The sequence below is a fragment of the Gymnogyps californianus genome, chromosome 3 (genome assembly GCF_018139145.2).
Source record: "Gymnogyps californianus isolate 813 chromosome 3, ASM1813914v2, whole genome shotgun sequence".
In the NCBI taxonomy this organism is placed as follows: domain Eukaryota; kingdom Metazoa; phylum Chordata; class Aves; order Accipitriformes; family Cathartidae; genus Gymnogyps; species Gymnogyps californianus.
Genome location: NC_059473.1, coordinates 79,745,063 through 79,771,571, shown reverse-complemented (window position 1 = coordinate 79,771,571; position 26,509 = coordinate 79,745,063).

Sequence of the window (26,509 nt, the reverse complement as noted above, 5' to 3'; positions counted from 1 at the left end):
GGTAGTCTTTTTATAGTTCAAATATTAACAAACTATTAAATAGTAGAGATGACCAATCATCGCTAAAACAGTGTCTTCAAAAACTGTAATTGCTAACTTTTGCATTTGTAATTGTAATTGTTAGCTTAGACACCATAAAGAGCTATATAAGTACCCTAGAAAAGACCTCACAAACCAATAACAACAAGAAAAAAATAAATGTGGAACAACCAAACAAAAAACTGGAAAAGGTCACTGTTTTCTTTTTCTTTCTTGGGATTTCCCACAATAAATCTCTTTCTTGGAATTGAGAAACGCGTTTTGAGAAAAAGCAAACATGTTCTATGAAATGTAGATGAAGGCCAGTATGTGTGTGTCTGTGTTTGCGTATGTGTGTGCACTAAATGAAGAACAATAGAAGGTTAGAGATTATCCTGAAACCATATTAGAACATTTTGTTTGTAGAAAATCAAATGAAAATAATAAATATGCAAATCAGACTATTATTATGTAAATTGCACAGTTTCAATATTCTGTTTGGTGGAGAACATTTTCAACACTTTTAGTTAAAAATTACAGTTGTAATCATAGATTTTAAGAAGGAATTTCTTGACAACATATGAAATGTTGGGAAAATATTATTTTTTTATCACCTTCTACCCTACAACCACCTTACCAACAGACGCAATCACAACCTAAATGCTATTACAAGATATGAGTGGAAAAGCTGTACAAGACAGTTACATTTCCTTTAGCTTCGTCATGGAAAATGTCCTATGAAATGAATCTGTGCAAAAAGACAAACTTTGTCACTTTCTTTCCAGTAAATCCTCCCTCAGTCAAATCCTTCTCTTTCTTTCTCTCTCTCATACACGTGGAAACAAATACACATGGACTCTTTTTCACGTTTCCACTTGAATGAGAAATAGAAATACTAATAATGGAGCAGATGTTTTAACAGGTTCTCTTTATTTTATTGAAATCCAGTTTACTTAATCACAGTGTCTCTTTAAACATTTTCATAACAAAATTAACAAGTCTTCATAATCCCATGAGAGCAGTTCATCTAAGTATTGTCATTAAATTTTTCATTTGGAAGAATTTAGCATTGCCAGCTTGTGCTAGGGTAATGAAGGACAATCTTCGTTCACTGCAAGAATAGCTATAAGCAACATTTGTGTCAAGTTGCAATATCAGTATTATTCACCTTGAGAACTAAGCAGTTGCACTTTGGATGTGACAGACCTTCCGCATTAAATTGTTGCACAGGTGGAGCTGGCCTTTTTGCCTTTCAGTGATGTTCCAGGCAAATCCTTTTAGCAAATTTTATGTTGCTAATCACTTTGGGAGATCAACAGATCAATGCCTACTGGCCTTTTGATGACAGTTACTGTGTTAATTAGTGACATGAAACAGGAACACAAACGGAAGGTTGTTGTCTTGTACCCAAAAGCAATGCTTAGAAGAGTCCTTACGGGAAATCAAATAATATATGCACAAATTTTCAGATTCTACAGGAACAAGCCAAAGACTGCATCACTTCCAAATTCACTTCTTTTAACTCACTTTTGTCTAGGAATGATAAGAAGTGCTCATCTTTCTCCTTTTTCATGATGGATATTGTGAACAAAAGTACTGGAACATCAAGAAGATGTGATAGTCTTAAGATGGGAAATAGAATATTTCTCAGTCCAAAAATTGCCTCTAGGATCTTTTCTGTAATTCGTATGGTAAAGTGTCCTGACAGGAAAATTAAAAAAAGGAGAAGAGGGGAAAGAAAACACTGCATATTGCACTCTGCATATTAGAAATCTCTGCAGAATGTCCTGATATGCTGCCCTGCGTGGCATACAGTCATCCTGCACACAGCTGATGGGCTCACACTGAAGCTGATGGTGCAGTTGGTGGCAGCTGGCAACATATCATGTTGGAGGAAAAATGAGAAGGGCTGCAGCAACAAAAAGCCATTCATACTTCTCTTTCTCTAGTCTGATATACACTATATGGAATCTGCCTGGATTCTGCACCCTGGAACGGTGTGTGGAAATCGTAAATGTTCAGCGTCTAAGGCTACACCTTCTCCTGCCTGCACTTACAGCAAGAGTGGCAAGTGTATGGCTCAGACAGAAAGAACAGATATTCCTAACAAGAACTTGTACTGTATAACTGTTCCTATTTTTAATTTAGTTAACGTCCGAATTATTACACAGACTCCATGTTCCTTTGCGTCCTTAAGGACTTAACCTTAAATCAGATGTGCAACAGGAAATTTGGAAAGGGCTCTGAATTATTTCATTCACATTTTCTCCTGGAGGACAGGAAAATTAACATACTATCCCTCATAGAGGAAGATATGTAAACTGTGTCAGTAGATTACTTTGTTTAAAAATGCTCTCAATAGTGGGACTGGAATGTCTTATGTAGTTTTGTATTGTCCAGACTACTAACACTTGATTTTGCAAAGAAAAACGATGACATTTCAGTGAGGATACCAATTAACAGTGTGAATTTACTGTGTAAAGTCCTACTTATCAAACTGCCTGCAGGGCATTTATTGTAGAAGTTGAGGTCACCAAGGACATTGTGAGCTTTGGATGATGGACAAATATGGTTATTGAAGGTGGATTTGCATATGCATAATTAAGCAACAAAGACAAAAAAAGTAAGCAAAAAGGGTTTGAAAATTTTTATTGAGAAATCACTCTTTTAATTAACTAGTCTGAATAATACAAAAGTTGATTGGTTACTGCACTCCTATGAGACATAAGGTAGAGATTTTATTAGCAAGTGGGTGAAGATTGCTATCAATAGCTTTAAAAGGAAATCAGACATTGCTTTTCCAGCAGCAATTAACCCTGAGTAATAGGAAGTTTGCCCACATGTTATTCATATAAAGGTTCTGACACTGTTTCTAGAAAGAATAATGAACATTAAGATCTAGAGATCCTCTCTTGCCACTAATGCTGTTAACTAGCAGATGAGGCCTGAGGGTCATTCGAGTTTTCAGGGAGAAATGCAGGAAGGACCAGAGCAATCAGAGAGGTAAGAGAGTAATCAGTATATGATTGAGATTAATGTGGGAAAGATAATCAGCAGTTTCTGTCTCTCAGGAAAACTGTTGACCTGCACAGCAGGGATTGGATTTTACTCAAGAAGTAGAAAGGAAAACAGCAAAAAGTAATGACTACTTAGAGATGGGGTGGAGGTGGGGGGAAGTAATCATAAGCAACTTAATCTAAAAGAAGCGTAACTCTAGATGGGCAAAATATGGACCATAAAATATTAGTAAAAAAGACCACCTGAATTTTAATGTAAAATATAAAAATATAGAAATGACAGGAAAAATGTGTAAATTAGTCTTTCACTTCTGTGTAGTAGTGGAAGGCAAAGTGACCTAGCAAATGTATGTGATATATAAATAATGAGGAAACCAAGAGATAATATCAGACTTCAACATTATATATTCAGCCAAAAATTCTCATTTAAGTTTAAACCACCTAAAGGAGGGAGGGCTGGTTTCAGCTCTCTACGTACACTTCCTGCATATCCTCTCAGGTCACTAAAAGTAAGATTATCAAAGGTGCCCTAAGACCCTAAACACCATTGTCCTTCAGTGAAATGTAAATCTCTGTTACCTACTTTCATTCTGAAAAAGAAAAACTTTTCCAAGTGTTTTGGGAAAATTTACTTTCATTCTTTCCTTTTCTTAGCTTTCCATGTGGTGACACTATCTGACTACACAGAGGTGTTATAAAAGAAAGAGTGTATTAATAGAGATATGCTATTTTAGAGTGATCACAACCAGTGAAAAATATGGACAGCTGGATGGAACACTTGAGGTGACAAACAGAAGTAATTTTCTCTGATTCACAAATGACACATCTCAGACTAAGAAATACCTAGAAGTAAACACCTGTGGAAGAGGAATTTTCTTTTCTCATTGCAATGTTTTCTAACATAACTGAAAAAATGAGAAAGAAAACATAATCTGCAGTATTGGAAATCTCTCCTGTATTATAGAAAGAAAATTCTCTTTAAGAAACAGAACTAGAAGAGGACTATGGGCAGAATGATTTCATCTGCATACAGTTCCACAATTCCAAGAACGGTTGGTACAATCCATTTAGTTCGGAAAACACTTTAAAAAGTTAAGTTAAATTTTATCAGGCAGTTAAATTTCTGTGCCTGTGCAAACTCAGACATGTCTCAGGCTTCCCAGTGTTGCGAGTCCCATCTACCAACACCCTCAGGGATGTAATAGATGGTGGTGCTTTTAATGAGGCTATACACAACTATGGGTTCTGGCTGCACACAGACATTGTGTTTTCTTTTAAATTACCATATCCTTTGTTTTTTAAAACATTAGTTATGCTAGGGTGACTAGCTGAAATTTTGTACCTCCTTGTTCTGAAGAGATATGGAAGAGTTTCCAAACCCTTTGCACTCCCTTGAGTATCCCAGTCCCTTTTTAGGCTATAGGGCAGACATACATGTGTACATGCGTGCGTGCTTAACGTCCCTACACTGCAAAGATAATTTACTGTGCAGCAGACTCAAGCATCACAGAGATAGAAAGGAAAAGCTAGTGAGTGTCCCTGCATAGTATAATGTTTAGACTACTCTCTGGGTTTTTTGTGCATCCTGATCTATGCTCCTAGCCCCTTACCCAGATCTTTGCCTATTTATTAACCATTGTGAATTTTCCAAAAAATGCAGCAAGAAGGAAAATTGTAGTAATTTTAAATAAGATGCCTTACTATAAGCATACTAATTGATTAACTAAGTACAATATTACAGCAGCTGTCTTTATTCCATTTCAAAAGCTCTGGCTTTAAAATTTCATCAAGAAATGATATCTACAAACACCAAGCATTAATTATCACTAGTGTGAAACAATATCATATTGAATTAGTACAAACATAAAATTATACGTGCATATCTAAAGTTAGGTGGGATGAGTTCTATTTCTAAGGTCTACACTGCAGGATATTGAGATATTCAGGGTAGCTCTGAGAAACAGGATACTCAGAGTTACAATAAGAAACAAGAAAGGCACCAAATTGGAAATAATATGCCTGATTTTTGGCTGCTGTTGTCACTCAAAACATGATTGAATTGCGATGAAAAATAAATCCCTTTAAAGCTGCTGTTTCTGCCATCCAGATAAGGTAAAAAAGAGAACTTTTCAAAAGGACTGCCACTGTGACATATAATCATCAGCTACAACTCTGCCTAAATGGCTGGAAATATAAGACAATGGAAGGTCAGGAAGAAATGTTAAGAGACATTTCAGGTGTTGGACTTTGTAATTTATTAAGCACCTTAAAATCAATATGAGACTTCAAAGGTGCCTGTGACAAGACTACAGGTCATACAAGTAGAGTATGAAAAAAATCAACTTAATCTGCCAGAAAAATGTGGACAACATTCATCGGAAGACATTGCAAATGCTAATATACCATAGCTAACCTAGAGATGCAAACTATTTTAACTTCATTAAGATATGTGGCACCTAAAATCATATATAATAGAGGTCATTACCTAGGATAAGAGACTGCAGTGTGAGGATCAAAAGGAAGTGTAAAATAGACTTGGATGTCATTTACCTACCCAAGTAAACGATGGCACACTGATGAGAAATCCATTGTAAGGGTAGAATCTAAGTATTAAAAGTACAGAAGACCTACAAAAGCTCTTTGAGATCTGCCAAAGCTTAAACTGTATTAGATGGATGTAACTTACTCCAGATAGAGTCAAATGAGTCAAACCAGACTATGAGTGTACCAGCAAGCCCTGCTGTAAATTGAGTTATGGAAAATTCCAGTGTCAAATACTGCCAAAAGAGACAATAACAGCTAAATCCTGTTATGCATTTGGAAAAATACCAGCAAATTCCTAAAATCAAAATGACTTCTTTTTTTCTCTTGAAGTAATGGAGTCTTGGATATGAGGGGATAACATTGAAAAAAAAAAGCCCAGCTTCACCATGAGAACATTGGTCTTTCAGCACAAACATGAATACACTAAACGCTCCCACTCCCTGTCATCAGCCAGTGTTTCCTTTATTGATGCTTGCAGTTTCAGAATTGCAATTGTCATGATAATTTACAAATGGGAATACTGAGTCATATATGTACAAGACATGGCTGATCTCCTTGGATAACAGGCAACACATTACAGAGCCACACAATCATTTTTATCTTTTAGGGTGGGAGGCATATGACTAAAAGTTGATAGAATCATAGAATCATAGAATAGTTTCAATTGGAAGGGGACTTTAAAGGTCATCTAGTCCAACCCCTAGGTTTAATTGTCTAGATGTCCTCTAAATTCCTTCTTGGAGTACTTCTAAAAAGTGGTTTACGTCGTCATTAAGTGAAGGCCTGATAATACATTCAGTATCAGAATTGTAACCATGCCTTTCTCTGCACTGATTGTAAGGGGAGTTAACAATTTCAGATGTACACATCTGAAGCTAGGTGGGGTGAATCCTCTCTACACTGATGTCTACATCTGTGCCTACAATGCATAGTGTTAAGATAACCAGCCTAGCTCTTGAAAACTGTATCGTCAACATTGCAGTAGAGTATGGAAAGAAGGACGTCATCAAAATGAGAACAAAAAAGCCTGAGTGCTGTCAGCTGCTACTGACACACAGTCAAGAGAAACAGCAGATCCCTGGCAGTAGCTAGGAAGAGTGCCTAAAGAGCTAGAAGAATTTCAGTGAGGGGAGGAGAGAAAGAAGGAGGTGCAACTGCCCTTATTACCAGACGTCTTCCTACCGCTTCGAGTACAGCAGAAGCAGTACATTAACATAGTTCTGCCCAGACTAATATACCCTGCTTCCTATCATGAGTCACAGCAGTTTTAACTTGTATGAAAGGGATACCGTGGCACACAGTGATTTAATCTTTTCACACTGAGCTCTCCCAGTAATAAGCAACCCCAGATCACTGCCGCAAATGTGTTTCAGATGAGGTTATGAGTCATTCTGAGGGAAAAAAAGTAGCCCATTTAAGTCTCACTGTTGCTGAGTACACGTTTCAGAGTCCTTCAGGTACAAAATTCTCTCACTGCCTGCATCCAGCCAGACCTGTTGTTACTATTTTGCATTTAATAGGATTTCTATAACCAGGTAAAAACACCTCATTATCTGAAGTAGTGTCAAATAATACATAGGCAATGCTCTATGTATTAGGTAATATTCTCTAAGATTTCAAGACACGTCCCAGATTTTAAGAGCTGCCACCTCATTGTTTAAACTAAAGATTTTGAAGTGTTTTGTAAGTATTAATTATTTAAGCCTCCCAACACCTTTGTGACCAAGTAAATGAGCATTATCAAGGCAATTTCCATTGCTGTCACACAGTTTTAGAGTTGTGATGAAAAGCTGCTCAGGGGTTCAGGCATTAGAAGCCCTAGCTGAAAAGAACTGCAAGCACATTTGTGTAGAAAGCCAAAAAGTACAGAAATTGACCCAGAAGGCAGCTTAATTGTTTTCTATTAACAGTCAAACTGAATGGCTTTATACACGTTTCTTCCCTGAAAGTGAACAAGCCACATTTGTAGAGAAAGGTCCTTTCATCAAAAGGTATTTTTCAATTTAGAGGGAAAGATGGAAATGGAACAAGGTAGCAACTACAGAAAGGAGATCTATATCTCATCTTTGTTTGTAGGGAACAGGATCAGAGATTCAAAGGTGGATACTGGCATGGACTGAAAATAAGGATCTCAAATCCCCAGCTTTTTGTGCCTCTGCTTCCAATTAACATGGGGGTAAGTTTTAAAGTAGAGTATATGGTATAGATGGTGTGCCTAACTAAACCAACCATCTATGTGTGAGGAAAGGTGTACACATGAGAGGAAAAGCATATACATCAGCCACTAAGAAGAACCTTTGCCTACTTAGCATGGTCCATACTTACACACTTGCATGCTGTATTTATATCTGTTTTACTTATTCCTATGATAAAAGGATAAAAATAGATTAAAACAAGGGTTATCCCTCCATTAAAAAATCTAGTTAAAAATGTTCAACTACAAGTTTTGCTGTGGTCCTCACTGCTGATGTAGTCCAAAAAGGTATATTCTGCTTGCAATTAAAGATAGTAAAGAGGACGAGGCTTTACCCCTTGAGAAGCCACAGGGAATACTTCACAGATAAAAGACAAGGTGAGGATATAGACAGCTTATAAATTACCAGCACAATTACCATCAAGCAGTATTATTTTTCCATGGCTTCAGTCCTAATGAGCTAATCAAAGAAGATATCACACATTATCTACTTTCTCAGACAGGTTGTTAAAATACAAAATGTAACAAGACTCTGCAGTTGAATCACAGAATCCAAACTACTGAAGGTACTTTTGCATACGTCACTTCTACATTCTCTTTAACCAAGATACCTATCTTGTGTCTTGTGAGCTTTCATTTAGAAATATTTCAGCAGCAAGAAGTGACAATTCTAATCCTCAAAATGTAACTTTGTTTGATTAGGAGCCATAATTATCAAGAAAAGCAAGTTAAACTTGAGTATAGGAAAGTACAGTATTTGCTCATCAGTTACAGTATTCATTGCTATTCTTCATGAATCATGAGAAAATAGCGGTTTTATTTCACAAGGAAACTGCAGACTTTTATGAGATGTTATTATCTCTCCTGTTTGCTTAACTGAAACCTTCTTGGAACCACCAGCCATACAATGAAAAATCTGTGCCTGCGGTAGAGTGTAATGACAAATGACAACAATCATACTGTTATTCAGTATCAACAACAAATAATTAAACCGTGAATGAACCTGACAGAAGACCTTTAAGATCTTGCCAAACTCTATATGGATAAACTGAATGTTTATAACACATCTAATGGTTTCATCAGTCTTAATTGTAACTGTGGCTGGGTGAAAAGCTCACATGCTCTAAAAGTAATGAAATACTTGTCAAATGTTTGAACAGAAACAATTAACTTCTGCCCAAATATTTATTGTTTTGCATATAATCAGAAACTAGGGAAAAAGATGGTAGTTGCAAGAGAAAGTCTATTGTCTTCACAAAAGAAATTTCCTTACGCAGCAACTTTGAGTAGTAAACTCTTTGAGTATACTTAATATTGAGAGTTTCCTTCACCCCACTGTAGAAATATTTACAAAATACCTTGCATTTTAAATAGAAAAAGAATTGCTCAATATCGACAAGCTCACATAACGTATGTTGTTATTACTGACATGTAAACAATATATTCAGTGTTCAAGGTCAGGTTGGATGGGGCTTTGAGCAACCTGATCTAGTGAAAGATGTCCCTGCCCATGACAGGGGGTTGGACTAGATGATCTTTAAAGGTCCCTTCTGACCCAAACCATTGTATGATTCTATGATTCTATTGGTTGTACTCTTGATTCCTCTGTATAAAACAGGATTATTCCCTGTGGCTTAAAAGTAAGCAACACAGAGCTGAATAATGTAGCTGTTGAATTGAAGACATAATTTAACAAAAAAAAATGTATCTTCAAAAACTGTGTAAGCAAATCTATTTATCAGTATTTCTGCATTCCGCTTCGGGAAGACAGAGTAAACAGGAACAGGAAAGTATGTAAATGACAGACTACAGTTATTAGCTATAATAGTAAACCCAGCAAGGAACACACATACACACACAAAGGTGAAAGCATCTAAAACATGTTATGATTTGGTATGGTAGTATGATTATAAAAGGTTTGTATTAGGTTGAATTACTGGGCTTCAATGGCTATATTATTCACCTTCACTAAATCTAATTTTAATACTTAAGACAGGACACCTGAACAGGAGAAAAACATTAAGGATTAGTTCATTGTGTATGCTGAAGAACAAACTGAAATTCATTACAGGGTAGAGAACCAACTGCAAGTTGTCCGTGGAAGAAAAAATGCTTCAGGAATGAAAAGGAGTCTCTATTAGCAGACTATTGGAAAACTGAATGTCCCTAATTCAAAACCCAGTTCAGAAATCCAGGCTGGAGAGCAGGACGAACAGGGAGGGTTTTGGACTTCATGAAAACCCAAAGTCTTTAGGAAAAGCACTCCCACAAATATTCTGAACTATTCTTTACAATTGTGAAGAAAACAGTTCCAATACAATCAGAAAATCATCCTCTTTACTGGATGGCTCATGACTTCACAGATCAGAATAAGGACTGAGGCAGGCTTCAATTTTAATATTTAATATTTAAAGAAAGATGGACATTTTTGAACATTTCTTTCAAAAACACTTTAAGATTAAAATTTCAATCTTGCTAAATAGATTCTGAATGGTATTTTTTTAATAGAAAAAAATGTCATAATGCAGTGGTCTTCAAAGTTTTAATCAGACAACAGTCTTCAAAGTTTTGAAGACCAAATCAATCAGACAATTGCCTTCAAAGCTTTAATCAGAAAAAAATGCCCTCTAGCCCAATGCTTCAAGTTGAAATGAACAAGTATTATGGCTGTTAAATCGAAGGCGGAGTTACACGGATCCCAAGATTAGTCTGGCCAATATGAGGTCCATGGAATTTTTTTTCACTAGGAATGGTGAAGAAAGCAGATGGCTACCCCCAATGAAGTGAGGAAGAGGTGGCCCAGGTTAGAAAGCGAAGAGTGCTAGGGGATGTGGATAAGACAGGCCTTGTAATCAACAAAAGAGCTAAAGGAGACCCCATCCTGATGTTAGGAAAGCCAAATCCATTTGGAGTTTAATCTGGTGAGGAATGTGAAGGGCAATGAGAAGGGCTTGTACAGGTATACTAATAGCAAAAGGAAGATGAGGGAAAATGTGGGTCCACTGCTGAATGGGGCAGGGGACCTGGTGACAAAGACCATGAAGAAGGCCGAGATACTCGATGCATTCTCTACCTTGGTCTTTACTGGTAAGATTTGCCCTCAGCATTGCCAGGTCCCTGAGACCAGTGGGAAATTCTGGAGCAAAGATGACTTCTCCTCAGTAGAGGAGGATCAGATTAGGGAACATGTAAACAAACTGGACATACACAAGTCCATGGGACCTGACGGGATGCACCCACAAGTGCTGGCGGAGCTGACCAGTGTCACCATGCAGACTGTCTCTATTACCTTTGAAAGGTCATGGTGATCAAGGGAGGTTGCTGAGGGCTGGAAGAAAGCAAATGCCACTTGTACCTACAAGAAGGACAAGAAGAAGGAGCCAGGGAACTACACGTTTTTCTGCCTAATCTTGAACCCCGGGAAGCTGGTGGAGAAAATCTTCCTCGAAATAATTTCCAAACATGTTAAGGATAAAAGAAGGTGTAACCCTAGAGGTCAATACAGGGGCCAGTACTATTTAATATTTTCATTAAGGACCTGGATGATGGGAGAGTGCACTCTCAGCAAGTTTGCAGATAATACAAAACTGGGAGGAGTGGTTGATACATCAATTACTTGTGCTGTCATTCAGAGAGACCTAGACAGACTGCAGAAATGGGTTGACTAGGATCTCAGGAAGTTTTACAAAGGGAATTGCAATATTCTGCACCTGGGAAGGAATAGCCTTATGCACCTGTATATGCTGGGTGTTGAAGGCTCAAAAGCAGCTTGGCAGAGAAGGATCTGGGGGTCCTGGTGGACACCAGGTTGAACATGAACCACCAATGTGCCCTTGCAGCTAAGGCCAAGAGCTGCCTGGGCTGTATTAGGAAGAGCATAACTAGAAAGTCAAAGGAGGTGATCCTTCCCCTTTGCTCAGCCCTGGTGAGACACACCTGCAGTGCTGTGTCCAGTACTGGGCTCCCTAGTCCAAGAGAGACAGGGACATATTGGGGCAAATCCAGCAAAAGGCTATGAAGATGATTAAGGGACTGGAAAATCTGACATACAAGGGGAGGCTGGGAGAGCTGGGATTGATCAATCTCAAGCAGAAAAGGTTCAGGAGGATTTGATCAGTGTTTATATTCATACATGAAACAGGTGTATTGGCTTTACATGGCAAGGTTTTGTTAGTGGGGGGGCTGCAGGGGTGGATTCTGTGAGAAGAAGCCAGAAGCTACCCCATGTTGGACAGAGCCAGTTCCAGCTGGCTCCAAGAGGGACCCACTGCTGGCCAAAGCTGAGCCAATCACTGATGTTGGTAGCACCTCTGTGACAACATGTTTAAGAAAAGGTAAAAAAATGCTGTGCAACAGCAGTTGGGAGGGAGTAGTGAGGATATGTGAGAGAAACAACTATGCAGACACCAAGGTCGGTGAAGAAGGAGGGGGAGGAGGTCTTCCAGGCACTGGAGCAGAGATTCCCCTGCAGCCCGTGGTGAAGACCATGGTGAGGCAGGCTGTCCCCCTGCAGCCCAAGGAGGTCCACGGTGGAGTAGATATCCACCTGCAGCCCATGGAGGACCCCACACCAGAGCAGGTGGATGTACCTTGAATGAAGCTGTGACCCCTTGGAAAGCCTATGCTGGAGCAGGCTCCTAGCAGGACCTGTGATTCTGTTGGGGACCCACGCTGGAGCAGTCTGTTCCTGAAGGACTGCACCCTGTGGAAAGGAGCCACGCTGGAGCACTTTGTGAAGAACTGCAGCCCATGGGAATGACTCATATTAGAGAAGTTCATGAAGGACTGTATCCTGTGTAAGGCATCCCACAATGGAACAAGGGAAGAGAGTGAGGAGGAAGAAGTGGTAGAGACAAAGCGTTATGGACTTGCCACAGCACTGATTTCCCATCCCCCTGTGCTGCTTCAGGAGGTAGAGAAGTCAGGAGTGAAGATGAGTCCAGGAAGAAGGGAGGGGTGGGGTGAAGCTGTTTTTAGATTTGTTCTTATCTCTCATTATCCTACTCTGATTTGATTGGTAATAAATTAAATTCATTTCCCCAAGTCTGTTTTGCCTGTGATGGTAATTGCTGAATGATCTCCCTGTCCTTATCTCGACCCATGAGTTTTTTCATCTTATTTTCTCCTCCTGTCCTGTTGAGGAGGGGGACTGATAGAGTGGCTTGGTGGGCACCTGGCAGCCAGCCAAGGTCAACCCACCGCAGCAGGAAGTAAAGGAGATGGAGCCAGACTCTTCTCAGTGGTATCCAGCGCAAGAACAAGAGGCAATGGGCACAAACTAAAATACAGGAAATTCTGTTAAAACATAAGAAAAAGCCTATTTATTGTGAGGGTGACTGAACACTGAAACAGATTGCACAGAGATGTTGTGGAGTCTCCATCCTTGGAGATATTCAAAACCCAACTGGACACGACCTGAAGCAACCTGTTTTAGTTAACCCTGTGTCATGGTTTAACCCCAGCCGGCTACTAAGCAGCTCACAGCCGCTCGCTCACTCCCCCCACCCAGTGGGATGGGGGAGAGAATTGGAAAAAAAAAACCCTCATGGGTTGAGATAAAAACAGTTTAATAGGACAGAAAGGAAGGAATAATAATAATAATAATACAATAAAAATACTAAAATAATTAGAATATACAAAACAAGTGATGTACAATGCAATTGCTCACCACTCACCGACCAATGACCAGTTAGTTCCCAAGCAGTGATCCGCCCCTCCCAGCCAACTTCCCCCAGTTTATATATTGGGCATGATGTCATATGGTACACAATATCTCTTTGGCCAGTTTGGGTCAGCTGTCCTGGCGGTGTCCCCTCCCAGCTTCTTGTGCCCTTCTAGCCTTCTTGCTGGCTGGCCATGAGAAGCTGAAAAACCCTTGACTTACTTAGTATAAACACTACTTAGCAACAGCTAAAAACATCAGTGTGTTATCAACATTATTTTCCTACTAAATCCAAAACACTGCACTATACCAGCTAGTAGGAAGAAAATCAACTCTATCCCAGCCGAAATCAGCCAAAATCAAAACCCTGTTTTGTAGAAGGGGATTGGATTAAATGGTCTCTAGAGGTTCCTTCCAGCCTCAACTATTCTGTGATTCTGTGAAAAGTTAAGCTTTCTGAAGTCGAGTTTAAGTAGGACTTGTGTTGCATAGGAATCACATTGGCTCCCTGCAGAAAGGCAAATTTCACTCCTCAGTGTTCAGCTATGCACATGAGCCTTCAGGTTGAGAATATCATTTTAAGATCTTTAAACACAACTTAGGGGTAGAAAAGTTAGGAAAAATAAGTGACCGTTCTTCTATAACTGAGAATGGTGCATTGTATATAGCAACATACCCTTGTATATTTACTTCACTGCAATGAGAAAATGCGGTTAAAATCTTGCAGAAAAGTGTCTTATACTGTTAATATTCAGCAGTTCTTATTAAGCTCAGGATCATGTCTTGGCCTGATTTATTTATTTTTAAATAGAGAATATTTTCTTAGCCTGAGAACATTGTCTGAAAGAACAAAATATTTCTACAGGCAAATGTGGTGAAAATCAAACTCTGGCTTATGTATACAAAGGCAGGAAATACTATTGTCTTAAAATAACCAAAGCATATGGGTAATGACCGATGTGAAGAGCAAATTGTAAAATAATAATAATAAGACTGTAGAATAAATGCCCATAACCAGCAGATATCTCTAGAGTACTCTTAAATGTCTGATCACAATGAATTATGAGTATTTCCTGGTTTTGTTTTTTTCCCTGTGGAAGACTGATCACTGACCTGCCTAGCACACGCTGGATGCACTTGCCCAAGGACAATCTAATCACAGAAAATACGGAGGCAGTATGTGTTAAATCCCAACCCTAATCAAGGCTAAAGGGGAAAGGCCACAATTTCTACCATATTTGAAAAATTTAAAGCACTTATCAGCCCTCTGCAGAAGAGGACTCTGATGGCTCTGCATTTGAAAGAGAATAATCATGTGGTTTTCAGCTCTCCTGGTTTAGGCTGTGATCATTTTTAAATGTGAAAGTAAAAGGCTACAAGCAAACATAAGAGTGTATATTAGAAGCAAATCACATTAAGTAAACTACTCAAGATGTACTCTGGGATAAAGACTTGTAGCCTATATTCATTTAATGCACAAAATAGCATAACAAATACAGGCATTGCAGATCAAGCTGTGGTTCACTATGATGAGCTAGTTGTTAAAAGCAGATAGACAGACATCTGAGAAAATGAACACTAAACGGATGCTGAGAAGGCTTTTGTTGCTAGCCATAATGCCTAAGACTTTCCCATGTGTGTCCTGTGAAAGACTTCCAGTTTCCCATTTTAAAAAGTAGTTGTAGCTGCTTCTGATTGCAAACCCTAAAGAAATTTAAAAGGACAGCTTTAAAACAGCCTTTTTCTCTTCAGATTTTTACTTGGTGTGGGACCACAGTAATCTTTCAGGGTACCAGAAAAATCACCTGAGGCCACAAAGCTCTTTCAGAATTTATCTAGAACTGGTAATTCAAGTGGAGGGGCAGCTGTCAGCTCCAGCAGCAGGAAGATGATGCCTGCAGTTGTCTGCACAGGTAAAATTTACTCCACAATCTTTGCAGCCTTTCTGCTGTGGTCTGGACTCCTGCAGCATTTGAGAGGACAGGTGGATGGTAACTTCTGGTAGTGGCATATAAATGCCATAGCTGGAGGCACATTCCCTCCCACATGCATGAATCTGCTTTAATATAGGGGCAAGCTTGTTGATTTTGGGAGGGGTTTTCAATATCAAAATGAATACAGTTGAACAGGATTATGATGAGCAAAGTCATGTTTGAGCTGCATATATTCATTCCTTTATTAAAAAATCCTAAATTAAAAACATCACAACTATTTACAAATAAAAAGATTCCTCTTGTCATTAATTTAAACTGTACATGCTACTGTCACGCTGTTCAGCAGCAGGGCCATGCTGTAAGTGGAACAGAGACGGTAAGGCAGAATAGCAAAATATTTTTCCTTCACTGAACTCCTGAACATATAAATGCTGTCATGGCCCACTATACACTTAGATGTTACCGCATATGAAAGGGTGAGGAAGGACTGGAAGCAGGGTTGCATACAGCCACTCCCAAAGTAGATTAGGCTATGATGCATAGGCTAGAATATTAAGCACTCCTGAGACATTCAGATAAAAGAATTTGGCTCCCTTCTTGTGTCTTACTGAAATACACATCTGGTGGATAAATGCAGGTCATTTTCATAGCAGTGCAGAATCAAATATACCTTGTCTTGTTTCTTATTGGCATACTCTTGCCAGCATTATCAATACTAGCTGTTCAAAGCATTCAAATACCATGACTGAAGTCTTCTAAGGTGTTGGAGTATTTTAAAAATAACATACTTAGTGTTACTTTATTAGCATTCTGGATTTAGATCATAGGTAGTAAAGTAAGTGAACCTTTTTTTCTAGAATAATACTTTAGCTTTCTCCTTGAAGTTATAGGCTATTCTGAAATAGGAATTGTATCTTTACCAAGTAAATTATCACTGCAAGGCAACAAATCCAGGATTTCTTGAGCCTGAAGGAGAGCAAGCAGGAAGGAGCATACATACAGCTCAGTGACATGGGTATTGACCTACCAATCAGGAGACCAGCATTCCAGTCCTGCTCTAAATACTTGTTTTGTTTGTAGTAGGAAGATATGTTACTTCCTTTGGAAGGGGGACCAGAGCTAACATTCCCCTCCTAAGTCAGCACCCTGAACATTGCGCTCAAGAAAAAAATACCGTTCCGTGTCTTTTGAGGAGCTCCCAGCTGCAGCTGTGGGCTGTGTGCTCTGCAAGAGAGCAAAGCGGGAAACGATGAAAATCCGGTTGGGAATAGCATGAGGCAAGTGATAAACCATTCAGTTATGTCATGGAGGAAGCCGTTCTGGGCACGCACAGAGGCAGAGCTGCGTGTTCCTGAGGCACTTACCAGAGACAAGTCTGGTGTCTCTGGGCCTTATATTCTTTTGAAGTGAAGGAAGAAAATTTTTAAGCTCAGCCTGTCCCATACTAATCTGAATTTCAGAATAGAACAAGTAAATAATCAGTTCATGCTGTGACGCCAAAAGCCTCAAACTCCTGTTCACAAAATCCAAAGGACATTTTGGTACTTTGGAGACTCTGAAATGGCCTCAGGATTTTCTTAAAGTGAGCAAATCAAACACAGCTTTTAGCAACAGCATTCACAGCACGACAAACAAAGCACTTGTATGAATTAAAAAGGGGTTTAGAAGAATGAGGCTTTTTTTTTTTTCTTGAATAAGATTGCTTAATCTTCCAATCCCTGTTTAAGAACAGTTTGAATTTTTGTTTTTAATATTTCTCAGAAGTCTTAAATATTTTAAGGGACAGAGAAAGTACATTCTGAAAACAACTGTTACAAAATGGAAGCAAGTTCAAGGAGTCTTTTTTCCTAGTGTTTCTTAGCACTAGATCTGAATATACACATAACCTCCATCCCTCCCTCCCCAGATTATGCCAGTTTTAAGATAAATCATAGATCTTAGCTTCCTAACTGTATTTAAAAGTGTATTTTCTTTTACAAAGACTTAAGTCTTAAAATACAAAATTATTTTTCACTTGGCTTTAAAGACCAATTATTCTGAAAATTTTAATAAAATCTAATAAAAATTGAACAACCTAATGAAGTACTGCAGTAGTTTAGAGTGCTGGTTAAAACTATAACCATGGCAACAAAGCATAAGAAAAATGAAAGGTACTTTCCATCTCTGTGTTGTCATGATGACAGAGCTATAATGGAAGATATAAAGGTTTATTTAATGAAATGTTTAAAAATGCAGTAATTGTTCAGATCCTACCAATCTTTGCTTCAATTTAAATAAAAACATATACACAAGTATAGAACAGCTTGGCTAATATAGTCTAACAAAAAGGTGACTAAAAGAGGACGTGACTATCTTCAACCGTACATTAAAGTTTATATATCAGGGAAAGAGAACACCTGTGTAAGCTATATTAGTGCATCAACAAATGGAAATTGACAGATCATGACAGCATCCAGTCATAAAATTGGGGGAAGAAAACTTTCTAACAATCATCAGAGCAGAAATATTCTGGAAGAGGAACAAAAATTGTTCAGGAAAAATTAAAATCCCAGCTATAGTACTTCTAAGATGACATAGAACTGACTTACAAAAGGAATTCAGTGTCATGATGCCTATGGGTACACCTCTGTTAACAAGTAACCTAGTAGAAATTAGGAGTAGGAATAGATATGTGGATCAATGGAGCTGATGCTGAGTAGTCAACATCCACAATATATGCATTTCAGGGGGATGTTTTTGACTCTCTCTGCCATAGTCCCAAGGACTGAATGTCCATTAGCTATTGCATGAAATGTACTCTTGGCATATATTTTCCAGGTTAATTCCATCTGAAAGTAATCCAATTTGTGGTCTCTGATGCCCCTCCGTGATGAAAACCAAATGTGAGAATGGAAACATTTGGGACAATTGCTTGAAAAACACTCTGCGGTCCAAACTAAAAATGTAGTGTAGATGCATCTGGTAACAAAACCAGAATCCACTAAATTTTGAGAGGGAAGTTGCATATAGATGTTTACATTTATTTTTGAAAAAACTCTTCTATAGCACTGAAGATGTTTTAGAACGTAAGTTCACATGTAACAAGGGAGAATATAAGAATCAGTCTATTAACTCATTTGGCAGAAAGCAGTAAGAGGAGATATACAAGGCCTTGTGGTGTTTCAAAGTTGAAACATATTTTGTGGAAAGCGATGGATATCAGGGTCTTTCATCCCTTAATGTTGCATAATGGCAGTTTTTATTCTTGTTCTATTAGAAGTGTAATCTTAAAAATAAACATACATAAAAATACAATTTCTATCATTCGAATGTACTTTCATAATATACATACAACTATAGATACAAGTTAGAGCTAAGAGGGGACTGCAGGAAATCAATTAATGGTGGATTTCCAGATTTTTCAATGCATTTTTCTCTAAAAACGTAACCTAACTCTTCACAAAATGAATACCTATGAAAAATATAGTTTTACATCTAAGCATTCCTTCTCCATTTTGACTGTGCTTTATATTATAATAGATAACACAAAAGAAATACATGAAACAATAGGTAATTTCAAAAGGAACTATTAATGTATTTCATTCATAAAATATAAAAACAGTGCATTTCAACATTTTCAGGACTCTCTTCTTCCCTTTATTCCCCCTGCCTTCAAAGGACATACTGACAAAATCAAAATCAATTTTATGAAGTGTTTTGATCTTGACAGAATTGCACTGTTCTGCGGAAAAGGGCCTGACTCAATTTTTGTCTAAACTGTCCTAGTTACAATGTTGAACTTGCATCATCAGCCACAAATTATAAACTGTTTCTGATGAATCTTTAGAAAAGGTGTAACAGATTTAATCTGCAGATTAAAGCAGATTCCTGCTGCCCAGAGACCCATACCAACTGTTTCATAAACACAGTTACTGAATCTCTATAAGCCATTTAAATTAATATAATGATAAAAGGTAAAATATCATTTTAACAAAACAATTAAATTACTGTAATCCTAACAAGGACAAAGCTGATGAAATGCAAAAGCATCTTATACAGAAAAGTACATGAAAATAGACACTTATAGATAGGTCTGGTTAAAATGCTAGGGGATTTTATGATTTTATTGGCATCATTAAGGCGGCAAAGTTTTACACCTATTATTCCCCAAATTTACTTCAGTTACTGTTCAGAGAACAGCTGAACTGCTTGAAATTTGATGTGGGGAAGAAGGAAGAGGAAATAAGGGTTGATAACCCTTCCAGGAAGACAAACAAACAGACTACTTTGAAAGGAATCCTTTGCAAGTTCATCTCAATTTTAATTTCTGCAGCAAAACAAATCATATCATATGTCAAAGACATACATATGAGCTTCTCTGAAGAGACTTCTAAACCTCAGTAGAAAAGCCATTATTGTTTTACTTTCCTAAATCAGACCAGCATCCAGTATCCTTTTGCGATACATAATGTCAGTTCTATAACACAGCCTCTGTCCCTGCCTCTGGCTTCTGTCTCACCATGGCAGAACTCTACTGATAACCTAAGACATGGAGATTTGAACATTAATTATGCACTAAAGTTTAAAAAAAAAAATATTCTTTACATTTGATTTGACGATTATTTAATTGTATGTTGTATTACTTGTTTACTTACTATACTTACATTACTTATCACTTACTATAGTTTTACAGTTGATATCAAGTAGAGAATTCACACAGCTGGGCCCTGTATCATCATCTAGTAGAAAAAGCATGTAAACCCAATACACCTACTTAAAGTGATTTTATAATTTTAGTAGTAGCTAAGTGCTGCCATTAGTATTAAATGAAGGCCCCCAACTGACCTTCTTTGTTCCACTCTGGATCTCTAAAACGTATTGACTCCTGTTCAAAAGCCACATGCAGGGGGACTGAAGGGTGAAAAGTAAATCTATGCTTCAAGCTCAGCTTTGTAATTCAGCTGGTGGAGAGGACTGGTGTGGTTGAAGTGCTCTTTCAGGTATGCTATTCTGCTTTTCACAGCAGTCAAAGGCAACATGGCAACCAGATCTGTGTCCACAAGAACATGAACATTGTAAAGCCTACCTGTTTTTTTTCTGGTTTACACCAGAAAACCTCTGTTTATTCCATTAAATTTTCTCTGGCAGAAGCCAGTGATCTGGCATAGCCACTGCCTCTTAGTTTCTTTCTTGACAGAGACAGAGAAGAGGTTAACACAGAAGAGCATGGCTCCATACCACTTTATCCCTCTCTAGTGTTTTCTCTTCACCACATGACAGAAATCTACCTATGGAGTAATGTATCTATACCATACAAAGGCTTGTGGAACAGCTTATGTTTTTCCCCTGTGGTATTTCCATGTACAGGTGTCTGTTTGATTCACTACTCTAGTGCTCAATACTATGACAAAATGTATGCTGTTATTGCCTAGGTGGAACATTTCAAATGGTTTTAATTTTCTCACTTTTCAGTTAGCAAATATATGGAGTTACAGGCTAAGATGTGGATACATTAGAGTTAGATCCAATGTTGAAACATTGTTTTGGAAACAGTTCTTTCCAGAAATAGACCCAAACACTTTGAACTTCAGAAATGTCCCTTTTGTGTTGCTTAATCTTCTTTTTCCATCTGTTACTTTAAAACTTAAAAGGGTAGGGATACTGTGGGCATACCACTAGACTTGCCTATGCTAACACCAGTCCCATGAGATGAGCCTTCCAAAAATCCTGTCTTTAGTGCCCTTTGAATTCATTAAGGGCTAAGAGCACCCATCTTTCTGCCTCTGCCTGAGACGTTAGCAAATGCATTGGCAATGATCATAGCTAATCAGCAATGTTGACTTCCATAGGCGTGCATCCCAGGCACTGCACACCTATTTCATATTCTGAGCTGTACAGATGTAAAATGTATAGGTTTTGTCTTGCTGATGTTGTACTCTGTTGTTCTGTTCACCTGCAGTTTTATTTTAACTGCTTCATAATTTATTAATACCACTTTTCTCTAATCCTCCTTCAGCAAACACAGCAGGGTAGCCTTCATTCAAGCAAAAGTCACAGTAGTCCAGGGTTTCTGTTAAACTCTGTACCTACATAAAAATAAGCTTTTAAAAACTCATGGTAGAATTAGATTTAGACTTGGGGGTTTGGGGCTCATTATTCAATACTTATTGAGGCAGAAGTATGATTTTAAACCAAAATGAACTCTGGGAATCTAATAATTACCTTACTTCTGGTACGACTGTAGAAAGCTATTACACACCAGCCTATTATACTTCTTTGTTACATCACTCTACACTTACTGAAAGTCATGTACATTTTTGTGCAGAGAAAAACTCTTAAGCAGATGCATTGAAAAAGAACAGATGTGTTCACAGAACAAATTTTCCATGCTCCATTTTCCACTATGTATGTTTGTTTGTTTATGGAAGTAGGAGGCATAATTCAGGCAACGGATGGTAAAGGACCTGACTATCCATACAAATCATATCTGTTTAAACATTCACTGGAAAGAACAATTCATTTTAAGGGATTTTCTTGGGTCTGTTTCTGTGCCTAGAATTTCTATAACCTTCTTCAAAAATTAATAGGCTTTACACCCTCCAGTCACCTTTATGGGGTGAAACTTGCAGCTGGTCTTAGGAAGCTCACTCCTGTGCACCTGCTAGTACTGAAGGGCAAGAGACAACCTTCCCTACGGGTGCTGCCTAGGGAAAGCTTTCATATAGAGAGATGAACCTTGGTCAACGTATCCTACTATTAATTAAGGCTTTTGTTACCCTAAAAATGAATTCTTGAAATAAACCATTTTTTTAATATGCACAAGAATTCATTAACTAAACTCTAAAGCTTTTGAGTGAAACTTCTGAACATTAGCTTTTTTCAAAACTGTTTCACCAGAGCCTGGTATTTGTTCACAGGAAAAGAAAAGATGTATTGTTTTCTTTATTTTTAGTGGTTACGTCTTTTGTAGAGAAAGTGTGCAACAAGAATATCTGTCAGAAACTCCAAAGAAAGCCTTTCACTCTGCCATTTATTAAGAAATTCTATCTTCTGCTTTCATTTTAGAATATCGTTAGTTAAAAAGATTAAGTTTAGTTTAATATCCCTTATGGTTTCCTACAGTCACATAGTAATTCATTACCCTCTGCAATGTTTTGTGATTGATGCTATAAGGCACAATAGGCCGGATTAATCAAAGAGATAACAAGTAGATTTTCACTTCTTGAATATTAATGAATAACTGGAACTCCTATTCACTGGCATTCAAAAACAGATAAAGAACCAGCAGGAAATCTGTAGTAAAGGACAACTGGCACCCAATTTCTGGCTTTAAATTAAAACTGGCAAAAAACATTTCTAGATAACAGCAGAGTTGAATATTTATGAAGTGCAGTTTGTTTAATAACAATCTATATCAACAGTATATGAAAACAACAATTAGCAATATAATTATGTACTTGTTTTCATATTTTAATAACTAGAAACATCATTTATACCACAGTGGCCAGTTTGCAACTGATAGGCACTGCCTCAGTACAGTGCTTCCTACAACTTCTATGTTGGCAGAGAAGCCAGCACAGCTTTATCTCCTTTTCAAGCAACAGCTTAGAAGATACTCAAAAGGCCTCTCATCTTGTGTAAACCAGGAAATGGATAAGTAAAATATACACAGATTAAATATGATATCCAAATTCCTGATTGGAGCATGCACATTTGGAAACCACAACAAGATCACAATGTATCTAGGAACTTCCTTCCACTCTCATTATTACTGATGTCAGCCTTGGCCTCTCCTTAGCCCTGTAAATGTTTGCATTTCTGCTAGCGGGTATACACAAAATATCCCAAGCTCTCAGTTCTCAGATTATTTCCCTTGTCTGCTTAACTCCATTCAAAGTCATTCTCAGCCTGCACAACAGACTGCTGCAGAAAGGTCTGTTCTGGCTGGATCGGGCACCTGCCTCCCACCAGTCGCAAAACAATCTGGCTGCATCTATACCTCTAAACGAGTTCCAGGCAACATCCATGAGCACTGCAAGTCGTTTGTCAACACTTGCATTTTTAAGAATGGTCTTTAGACAAAATTTTCCCAAAGTCAGCACAGCCCAGGCTGTAATCCTAACAGGTGAGAAATACCCTCAGAGACAGAGAACAGTCATGAACACATTCAATTTCTTAGTTTGAATACAGTCATATGGGCCAGGACCTTGCACCTTATTCTCCTTAATTCCAGGAGAAATCCTTAAGCACCTGGATATTACAACAGCCAGGCAGAGTGCATCTGAAGTTCTCTTTTGACTTTCTTTTAACCTTATTAACATTTAATTATGTAGCTAGTATAGAAACTCAACGGGAAAAAAATGCAATGTGAGATGGTTTGGGCACGTGGAAAAAAAATGGGATTTTATCTTCCCTGCACAGCCAGGCAGGTTAGGGTTTTGAAAATGTCCTTTTGGAGTGTAAACTGTGCATGCTATCATTAGGCTGTTAGTTACTCCTGTCCTAGGTATTTCATACTGGAACATTTTTACTATGTCTATACAGAGGAGTATAAACAAAAGTAGATCAGGCTCAATGTGCCAGGCTCACCAGGTATGAACCCAGCTCACAAAGCATCCACATCTGTTTGCATCCAGCACTGTTTGCATCAACTATTAGATACCTCCCATTTTGAGGTTGTCACTTGCTGTGAACCCCTATTCTCAGGTAACGACTTTGTTACAAACCATGTAAGAATAAGTGTGCCTGACTCTGGGAAGCAGTTTCTGTAACACAATAAGGAGTCCACAAGTTAAGCTTTGCAATGAGTGCACTGAAGCAAGTTCTCCACAGTTGTTTTATCTATCAATGATTTGGCTTTCAAAGATGCTGACTATACACAAATCCCAATATAAGTAGATTAAAAGTGAAAACAGAAACAGGAGTTTGTCAGCCTTCCTGTAAAACAGCAACTGTATTTCATACAGTTGAAATACATAGTTGCTGATGTGAAACATTAAACACCTTGCATCCAAAATTTTAGTCACAGAAAGGAGTGGTCTATGAAAAACAAACACTCATAAGCGTGTCGTGGTTTAACCCCAGTCAGCAACTAAGCACCACGCAGCCACTTCCCTCTCCCCCCTCCCAGTGGGGTGGGGAGGAGGAAAAAAAAGTAAAATTTGTGGGTTGAGATAAGAACAGTTTAATAACTAAAGAAAAATAAAGTACACTACTAACTAAGAAGAATAATAATAATAGAATAATAATAATTGTAATGAAAAGGAATATTAAAAAAAAAAAAAAAAAGAAGTAACACCCAAGAAAAGACAAGTGATGCACAATGCAATTGCTCACCACCCGCTGACAGATGCCAGAGCAGCAATCCTCCCGGCCAACTCCCCCCTGTTTATATACTGGGCATGGCGTTCCATGGTATGGAATACCCCTTTGGCTAGTTCAGGTCAGCTGCCCTGGCTCTGCTCCCTCCCAGCTTCTTGCACACCTGCTTGCTGGCAGAGCAGGGGAAACTGAAAAGTCCTTGGCTTAAGATAAGCACTACTTAGCAACAACTAAAACATCAGTGTTTTTACTTGTTACAACTTGTTACAACAGTGTTACAACTTTACAGTGTTGTACTTACAACAACATTATTTTCCTACTAAATCCAAAACACAGCACTATACCAGCTACGAAGAAGAAAATTAACTCTATCCCAGCCAAAACTAGGACAGTGAAAAATAGATATTTGTGCATGCTGACAGAAAATTAGCTACATGGAAGTTACAAAAATGTTTGTGAAATATTTTACAAGCATGGTTATGATATGTGGCTATGAAAATTAAATTAACTATTTAAAAAATCACGTTTTGACTTAATTAATTTACACATTAGACATTTTTAGTGTCCAATCTAACAAGCAAACAGTAAAACCACAAAAATTAGGTTTTATGATAACTAAATATTTTCAGTAATAAAAAGTCATGTCAGAGCAGAAATGCATCCATTTCTTCAAAAAGAGCAGTTATTTTCAGTTCATTTTCTGGTTTTGCTTAAGAATCCCATCTCAGCCTGCATTAGGAAAAGTGCTTCAGAAAAACTCACTGTGATAAAAGTGAGTGCCCTTCACCAATCACTTCGTATGCTCTTTTTTGAAAATTATTCATTTATTTTTAATGCGTTCATGTATTTTTCCCAGTTCTGTTTAAGTTGCCTGTTTGTTGTTTTGCAGTCCATAAAAAGCTTTACAAATATTCTGTGCTGGACATATTTGGCAGTTCTTTTCACGTTTTTGTTTCAAAACATTAGAAATAACCACTAGTCAGATACCTAAAACTATTTCTATGATAAAGTTAGAAAAAAAGTGGGAGAACATAGCTTAAAATACATTTGTTTAGGCTGGGATTGTCTGGAACCTCTTGGAATAAACTGTATTTGGCTTGTATTTTCATCTAACTGGCACCTTCAATGATAAAATGCAAGAAGTGTGCTCTGAAATTCGCATTATTGCAAGGTATTCTGAAAGGACTAAAAAAGTCAGTAGGATTAGGATCTGAGAAGACAAAACTGTTAGTGTGAGGAGGCATCAGTGAATTACTAAATGCTATTTGGGGTTAAAGATACAAGTAAATGTGATAGGTGAAGAGAATATGTTGATGACCAAGAGGTAATGAAAAAAACTATTCCAAGTTTTGCAGTCCAATAAAGGTTTTCCAAAGAGATAACCATGTGGTAAATATTTTTTTTTAAATTAGATTTTTAAAAATTTAAATATTCATTCTATGCCAATTTTCCAAAGCTCACATATAATATGTGAATTTGCTTTCACTCTCCAACAAGTTCTGACTGGCCCAAGGAATCATCTCTTATTTTACTTATACATGTCTACTGTTAATAGGTTTAATATTTTGAAGAAATTTTACATGAAGAAAATTGAAAAGAAACCTTTCACTTTAACCTGAATCAAAATACTTAATTGCAAACTGAAAGCAGTTGCTGCTATGTCTATCACTTAGTTATTGTAGAATTTTTGAGGAAGATTATGTTTCATAGACATGCTATTGCCATTTCCCACTGACTATATAGTGCCCCAGAATTTCAAGCATAATAAATCAACAATGCACCATGGGAAATACAGTTTAGTCTGTAGTATGAGACATTAAGGACCCAGAATTCAAATTCC